Raw genomic sequence first — 9,158 nt, 5'->3', positions numbered from 1 at the left:
TGACTGTTTCAACGGAACATTTAACGGAATGTTTATCCTGTTCTCAGTCTGACGGTCTGCGTACATATAACCGCTCATAATACCTTTTTTGAGGTTAGTAGATGGGTTAGAACTTCCAAAAAGCTCGAATAATTTGCCCTTGTACTTGCAAACAGGGATCGGAACCGAAACTGAACCCGAACCGAAAACCGGAAAAAACCGTTATTTTCTGACGAACCCGAACCGAACCGAACCCGAACGATTTTTTTGCTTGTCCTGAGCCGAACCGGAACTGAACCGAAAAAATTGATACGGTTACCGGTTCGGGAATCGGTTCAGAGGTGAATTAATTGTACTACTGACCGACCTTTTTTTTGCTCACCTGAACGGTTATCTCACGCCTTTCTCTTACAATCGTGTACGGTGAGCGTAAGCTTGCTTGCATGTAGCAAAATTACTGCCCGTGGACCGGTTAAACCGAGGCCGAAAAAAGTAACTGTTCCAATCCCTGTAAATGCCCCGACCGCTGACAGATTTTTTTTTTGTCTGTGTATGTGCGGGGGTGGGGGTTCTCCCTGAGCCGAACCCGAACCGAACCGATATACCTGAACCGGTTCAAGATTATAATTTCGGTTCAGCGGAGCTAAACCCGAACCGAACCAATATGCCTGAACCCGAACCCGAACCGGACCGAAAAAAAATACCGGTTCCGATCCCTGCTTGCAAACAGTTCTGCCGCCGGGCACATACCAATCTGACCTCCCCATCCCCGTCTTTGATGTTCCCGCCATTCCCGCTCCATCCGTTGGTCTCTCTTTCCCTCCTCACGTGACATATGACGCACGCCATGAGGCGGAGCCTGTGTGACTCCAACTACAGCCGAAAAGAGCCTCCCCCCCCCTGCTCTCGCGTGAGATAGCGCAACATTGGCGCTCGTGTGGTCGCCATAACTTCCCAAGCAGCACAATGTACTGAAAGTCGAGTGAAATAGGGGTGGACGGGTAGGTGGAAGGCCTTGAACAGACTCTTGAAACTAAAGAACATTGATAAGACACATACCGTCCACCCCTATTGCAGTCGACTTTCAGTACATTTTGCTGCTTGGGTTTGAGCCTCGACCTTGAGACTGACCGGTAACCTAAATTCCGATGACGCGGTGACAGCGAACCTTATGCTTTATGGATGTGTCATTACCAAAGTTTCGGCCAGTTCGACGTTTCGCTCCACTAACTTTTGCCAACTGAATCGGGCCAACGGAGCGCCAACTCAGCGTGAACGGAACGGTATCGAAGCTATGCAACCGCATGGAGCAGAATGTCCACGTTGAGGTTGTCATGGTGAAGCGTCGGCCTCGCGTTTACCCCGGCTTGTTGCACGCGCAGTGGCAATACTTATTGTAGTAAACTGCTGTACGCATTGTTTTGTAACATAAATGATACTTTAGCGGTTCTTCAAAAAGTACGGTGCTAATAACATCTAGAAATCAGTGTTTACAAGAAATTTTGAGATACGAAGAGAATGTTGGCGTATGAGTGTTTCTAGCAATGCTCACTAAAGAAATATCAGACTGCATTTTTGTTACCGTTATCTCCTCACACATTTCCGATTTGCCATGTGCCACAAATAATATTTTGATGTTTCATTTAGTCACCTTCTGCTTGCACACACTTTGCCACCTCCTGCCAAAGGATATATTTTAAGTTCCAAAGGGGTGGCCTCCATATTAATATATCCACGTCGAAGTCCGCGCGACGGGCCATCTGCGTGTCCTTCTAGGAGGCAGGGCGAAGAGAGCAAAGCCCGAAATGAAAAAAAAAAAAGAAAAAAAAGAAGCGGTCACAGGCATGGTCACAGGTGACTTTGTCACGTGCTTGTGGCATTTCCTGTGAAGCGTGTTTTCATTGGCGCACACGGTTCCGGCGGGTGGCGTCACTTCCTCTCCTCAGACTAAATATCTATCCTTGGCAGAAACCGGCTCATCGGTCCGACGTCTATTGTTCGCTTAGTAGGTCACCGTTCCTTTCAAGTTCTGCTGCCATTCAGTTGGCAAAAGTACTCCGTGCGGTTGCCGCCGCGTGAACATTGCCTGAGCTCATGAAAAAAGGAAAGAAATGTTGCTGCTTTTGTTCTACTCCTCGCACTGAAATAAATCATTTAAAATAATTGTACTGTGTGTGTGTCTTTTTTTCCCTTTTTGCAAGTAGTTACGGAAGGAAATAATTGTACTGTGTGTGTGTGTGCAACGCCTCCTATAACTACAGGGTTAGTCTAGCAAACGTTACACATTTGGAGTGGACCGGAAAAACAGAAGACGAATCATCATCGCGAAACTTCCAGGGCAGGTACGAAACGGTACATCTCATCCCAGCGCATGCTGAAGAAGAAGCAAGAAGCTTCCAGACACATCACCTGCTCTCTGGCAAACGCACGTGCTGTTTCTAGACTTTTCGGTGCGACGCTTAAATGCTTGACATTCAGCGGGGAGTATTACGACGACGTGGACGATTGGGTCGACCACTATGAGCGGATCGCCAAGTTCAACAACTGGAGTGACGACCAGAAGCTCGTCAACGTCTATTTCTCCCTGGAAGGCACCGCGGAGGCATGGTTTGAGAACCGGGAGACTTCGCTCACGTCCTGGGACGTCTTCAAAAGCAAACTCCGCGAGGCGTTCGCTTTTCAACAACGAGCGGAACGCGCTGAACATCTGCTCCAGAGACGGATCCAGCTGCCAAACGAAAGCGTTACAGGCTTCGTCGAAGATGTGTTGCGGCTCTTCCGGCGAGCTGACCCCAAAGCATCCGAGGAGAAGAAGGTTCAGCGACTCACGAGGGGCGTAAAAGAAGGAATTTTTGTCCTGTCCCGGGATCCACCCGCCACGACCGACGCTTTTCTGGACGAACCCGTCCGCATTGAGAGGACCCAGCTCTCTCGCGCTACCGTCAACGAACGACACCAGGGCTACGAGGCTTTCTCCGCGACGGCTGGCCTCGACGTCGGATCGCTCAGACAGCTGATTCGAGAGGTGGTACGCGAAGAAGTACGAGCTCTCCTCTGTCCTGAGGAGGCTCAAGACCCTTTGTCTTCGATCGGCGCGATCATCAAGGACGAGGTTCAGCAGGCAATCCAGACATCGTCAACCGCCAACCCCGACGCCGAAGGACCGAGACCAACCTACGCCGCCGCTGTGAGACAGGTGCCACCTACTCGTCCGTCGTACTACGGAAACCGTTGGACGCCTCCTCGGCCTGTCCAACCTACTCCGAGCATCCCGCCACACTCTCAGCCGTTTCGCAAAACGGACGTTTGGCGGACTCCCGACTTCAGACCGCTCTGCTACCACTGCGGAGAGGCCAACCACGTCTATCGCCGATGTCCCTACAGACGACTTGGCCTTCCCGGTTTTTCACCCGACGCCCCCCGCCCCCAGCGCGGTAGTCGCCCCGCCGCAATTGAAGACTATCTACGGCAGCAGAATGCTTCTGCTGGCTCGCGACGCGACCTGTCCCCGAGCGCCCCCACCGCAGCAGGTCGCCAGGAAGAGCACGTTCACCGTCACCGGCAAGACGACCTGTGTGGCGCAGCCCTAACCGGGAAAACTGAAGACTGCAGCTCCGGGAGGTGAAGCTGCGGACCGACGACAAGTTGCAATTCCTCCAACTCGACGAACAGCAACGCAGCACCAACACGACGCTCGAAAAATTACCAATAACCTGAAAATACTCATCGACGGCCATGAGATGATTGCGTTAATCGATACCGGAGCCGACGACTCTGTTATAAGTGGAAGGTTGGCTAAGAAGCTTCGCAAGGTGCAAACGAAGTGGGATGAGCCTAACATCGGCACCGCTGGTGGACACGTCATAACACCGACTGGCCGATGCACGGCAGTCATACAAGTGCGTGACATCCAGTACGTCGTCAGCTTTGCCGTCTTGCCGAACTGCCCACGGGATGTAATACTCGGAATGGACTTTCTAGTCGAAAACGAAGCAATCATCGACTTCACAAATGGAGTTATCTCTTTTAAAACGCCGGAGACAGCAGAAGACAAGTGGTGGGCACGAATAACCCAGGAGAAACGCGCAAACACGGACGTACCGCCGTGACGACTCAGCACGTCAACCTGCCTCCCTTGTCGTCAGTCCTTGTGACCGATACGTGCGAGAGAGCACCGACTGGCTGTTTGTTGGCTGAAGGCAACACGCAACTTCTCCTCGAACGAGGAATTGGGATAGCAAGAGGAATTGTGCCCGTAAGGAACGGAATATTCGAACTCCTGGTCACAAATTTTCGACCGGACCCACAACACCTGGCGAACGGCACGAAGATAGCCGTCATCGTAGACCAATACTCCACCACGGATGTTTGCCTGATGGACACTGCTCGCATCGCGGTCACCACGGAGCACGAGGCCGAACATTTCGACGTAAACCCTCAACCCAATACAACTCAAAAGCAAACCCTTCTCCAGATGCTCAACGATTTCAGTGACTGCTTCGCTGCATCGTCGAAAGTAAGACGAACGCCCATTGCGAAGCACCGCATCATCGTCGACGAAAAGGCCCGTCCAATTCACCGCATGCCGTACCGGGTCTCCTGCAAAGAGCGAGAAACGATCCGAACGCAAGTAGAAGAGATGCTAAGAGATGACATTATCCAGCCGTCGGCCAGTCCGTGGGCATCGCCGGTGGTACTAGTGAAGAAGAAGGACGGAACACTCAGGTTCTGCGTCGACTACCGGAAACTCAATGAGATAACGAAGAAGGACGTCTACCCGTTATCGCGCATCGACGACACGCTCGATCGCCTTCCAAACGCAAATTTTTTTCTCTTCCATGGACCTCAAGACGGGGTACTGGCAAATTGAAGTCGACGAACGGGACCGTGAGAAGACTGCCTTCGTCACTCCTGATGAACTTTACGAATTCAAGGTTATGCCTTTCGGCCTTTGCACAGCACCAGCGACGTTCCAGCGTGTTATGGATACAGTTCTCGCCGGGTTGAAGTGGCAAACCTGCCTGGTGCACCTCGACGATGTTGTCGTCTTCGCAAGAACATTCGAAGAACATGTTGAACGGCTAAAGCAAGTCCTCGAGGCTATCAGAACTGCAGGGCTGACGTTGAAGCCTCAGAAGTGTCGATTCGGCTACGAGGAACTCAGATTTCTCGGCCATCTCGTGAGCAGCGACGGCGTACGCCCCGACCCCGAGAAGACGGCGGCCATCGCAAATTACCGTGTTCCTTCTAAAGTGAAAGACGTTCGAAGCTTTCTTGGCCTTTGCGCCTACTACGGACGGTTCATTCCGAACTTTTCAAGAATTGCGTCACCCCTGATTGCCCTCACGAAGGACGGATCCACGTTTATCTGGAGTGAAGCCCAGCAACAGGCGTTTGATGAATTGAAGACGCGTCTACAGACCGCACCCCTGCTTGCCCACTTCGATCCAAACGCCGAAACAGAAATACACACCGACGCAAGCAACGATGGTCTAGGAGCCGTGCTCGTTCGACTTCACGACGGCGTCGAACGTGTCATCGCTTACGCAAGCAGAACGCTAACCAAGGCAGAGAAGAACTATTCGACGACCGAAAAAGAGTGCCTTGTACTCATATGGGCCATCACAAATTTGCGCCCCTACCTGTACGGACGGCCGTTCAAGGTGGTAACAGACCACCATTCTCTATGCTGGCTGGCTGGTTTAAGGGACCCCTCAGGACGCCTAGCGAGATGGAGCCTCCGATTACAGGAGTATGACGTAACCGTCACTTACAAGTCAGGAAGAAAACACAACGACGCCGACTGCCTGTCCCGAGCACCACTCCAGCGACAGGACAACAGCCTCGAGGACGACGACGCCTTCCTCGGTCTAATGAGCGCGACTACCATGTCTACCAAGCAGTATAACGACCCCGAATTGAAGACACTCGTCGACTATCTGCAGGGCCGCGCCGACAATGTTTCTCCCATCTTCAGAAGATCACTCCCAAGTTTTTCCCTACGTAATGGTGTTCTCTACAAAGAAAACCACGCACCACAAGGCGCTACGTGGCTTCTCGTTGTGCCTGGGGACATGCGCACCGAGATTCTTGAATTCTGCCACGACGAACCGTCATCAGGTCATTTGGGATACAGCCGGACACTGGCCCGTATAAGGGAAAAGTACTACTGGTCAAAACTGGCCAAGACCGTACACCACTACGCAAGGACGTGCCAGGAATGCCAACGACGAAAAACGCCGCCGGTACGACCTTCTGGGTACCTTCAGCCAATCGCACCGCCGTCGGCGCCGTTCGAGCAGATTGGGATGGATCTACTCGGGCCCTTCCCACGTTCGTCTTCCGGAAATCGTTGGATAATCGTCGCCACCGACTACCTGACACGCTATGCTTAGACTAAGGCACTTCCACAGGGCACAGCAACAGAAGTGGCGAAGTTCTTCATCGACAACATCGTACTACGGCACGAAGCTCCGACCGCCTTAATCACCGATAGGGGAACGGCATTTACAAGCAGGCTAACACAAGAAATCCTTCGACTCAGCCACACCGCTCACCGGAGAACAACGGCGTACCATCCGCAGACTAACGGGCTCACCGAACGCCTTAAAGGGACTATGAAATTTCCTGAACCCCCATACTTTTTTTCGGTGGAAACTGTTCTTCCCGCAGAGAAACTAATATGCCACAAATTTTTCCGGACGAAATCGCTCCACTCTGCGAGGAGCGCGCGCTGGAAATGTCTCTTCCGCGTTCCTCCTCTCCCACGCATATTTCCCTGCCGATGGTGCAACTGTACGGACCGCACTTCGGTTCCCCGTTACGTCACCGGTGTTGCACAATGGCAAGTAATGCCGCGAGCTCGCGCTGCGGCTGCCGCCACTGCCGAAATCTGCCGATCACGCGAAAGCTGCTGTCATGGAGATTTCCACTCCCGATGAACGCATACGCGGGATCCTACGGCGCATGCTCCTGGCGGGATTCCTCGGCTCGGCAACACGTCACGATGACGTGTTGCTGAGCCGGCCGTGGTCGCGTCAAGTTGCCCGTTGTGTCTCCGCTCGGCAGCTCGCCACGGCGCGGCGCTAGCTGTCCTCCCTTCGCCGCTCCGTTTAAATTCGCTCCCGAGAAATCCGCTCGCGCGACGAAAGTAAAATTTCGGTTCTAGACTCAGAAAAATGTCTTCTTTCGAACGAAACGAAGAAAAAAATCGTTTCATAGTCCCTTTAAACAAAACCCTTGCCGACATGATTTCGATGTACGTCGACGTCGAGCACAAGACATGGGACGAAATACTGCCTTACGTCACGTTCGCCTATAACACGGCTGTCCAGGAAACAACGGGATTCACACCGTTCCGCCTTGCACACGGCCATGACGCATCGACTATGCTAGACGCGATGCTGCCCCACGAACCCAGTGATGTGGAAAACGACGCTCTGGGCTTCACACAGCGAGCAGAAGAAGCCCGCCAGCTGGCCAGACTACGGATCGGTCAACAACAACGCGTCGATGAAAGAAGATACAATTTGCGCCGACGAGACGTACGCTTCAGTCCAGGCGACTTGGTATGGGTTTGGACGCCGATTCGACGACGAGGCCTGAGCGAGAAGCCACTGAAGCGGTACTTCGGTCCCTACAAAGTACTTCGACGCATTGGAGACCTGGATTACGAAGTGGTACCTGAGGGCAGCGTTCCCTCTCGACGACCCCCGAGGACTGAAATAGTTCACGTCGTTCGACTCAAGCCATACTACAGCAGGTAGCGCTGAAGACTGGCTGGAAGGAAACAACATGAAAAAAAAAAAAAAGAAGGAGAAGAAACGGCATCGAAACGATGCCCCGTCTACGGAGGGGGCAATGCCACGAATCATCATCGCGAAACTTCCAAGGCAGGCACGAAACGGTACATCTCATCCCGGCGCATGCTGAAGAAGAAGCAAGAAGCTTCCAGACACATCGCCTGCTCTCTGGCAAACGCACGTGCTGTTTCTAGACTTTTCGGCGCGACGCTTAAATGCTTGTGCGCTCCAAGCTGGAGCATTCATTCTTTGGACTCAGTTGTGTTCAGAGCAGGGTGTCGAACCGCAAAAAATACGGGTTCGGTTCGGGTTCGGGTTCACGTTGTTTTGATTTCGTTCCGGTTCGGTTCCGGTTCGGCCACGCCAAGAATCGAACCGGTTCGCAAACCGGTTCGCAGCCCCGAAACCGGTTCGCGAACCGGTTCAACGCTTCCGTTTTATATGTTCCATAAAACAGCTTTTATCAGGAAATGCCTGGCTAATAGCTTACTGCTGTTGTCTGCATTGACGTCTCTAGCGGTGAGGTAGCCCTTTAGCGAGAGAAATGAGGAATGGATGAACACTTATTGCAAATAGAGTCCACGCTGTTGAAGCGGTGTAGTCCTGCTACTTTCTGTTCCCAAAATCTCTTTTTTCACACGCACAGTGCCAGCAAGATACACTTAAAGGAAGCCTAATAAGATGGACAGCGTAACATAGACGACAGTACTAGCCGGCACACTGCCTTCGCAACGTGAATCGTTCTGAAACCGTACTGAAGCATGTCGAAAATAAGCCTGCCAGCATTACTCTGTCCGAGCTCACAGCAGTGTACCAGTTAGTCCACAACACAAAGGCAATATGTCACGACACAACTGCACTACAATAAGCAGAACCACATTTACTTTTCAAGCCACGACCAATCAAACAGGCACCGTTCTGCGTACGCTCCTTCTCCACTTCTCATGTTTCTGACTTGTTTAATTTGTACTGCTCACGTGTAACGGGAAATCTTGGGCGCTTATTTGATCGCATATTCGGCTTGTAGAGCTACATAACTGGCCTACTCCATTCCTGTTTCATTCGTCCGCGTGGCACCTGGTCTCTGAAGAGTAGATGCCGCACCGCGTGCGTGGGGCGCTAGCGGCGGCGCTCACAAGGACAACTGCGCTTCAACATGTTAAAAAGACGCTGAAAGTATACTTACTATACGTCGTCGTCTCACTGTTAGGTGAAAATTTCTGAAATCCATGATATAGGCGCGTGATGATGATACCAATGTGTCTTCGTTCGGGGATAGAGAGGAACTCTTATGCTGACTTCTTTTATGTCCGAACCGTTTTGTTGCGAACCGGTTACCGCTATTATTTTTTACGGTTCTGCTCCGGTTCGGGTTCA

Source organism: Ornithodoros turicata, chromosome 6, assembly GCF_037126465.1.
Source record: "Ornithodoros turicata isolate Travis chromosome 6, ASM3712646v1, whole genome shotgun sequence".
NCBI lineage: Eukaryota > Metazoa > Arthropoda > Arachnida > Ixodida > Argasidae > Ornithodoros > Ornithodoros turicata.
Note: the sequence above shows the minus strand (reverse complement) of the source record.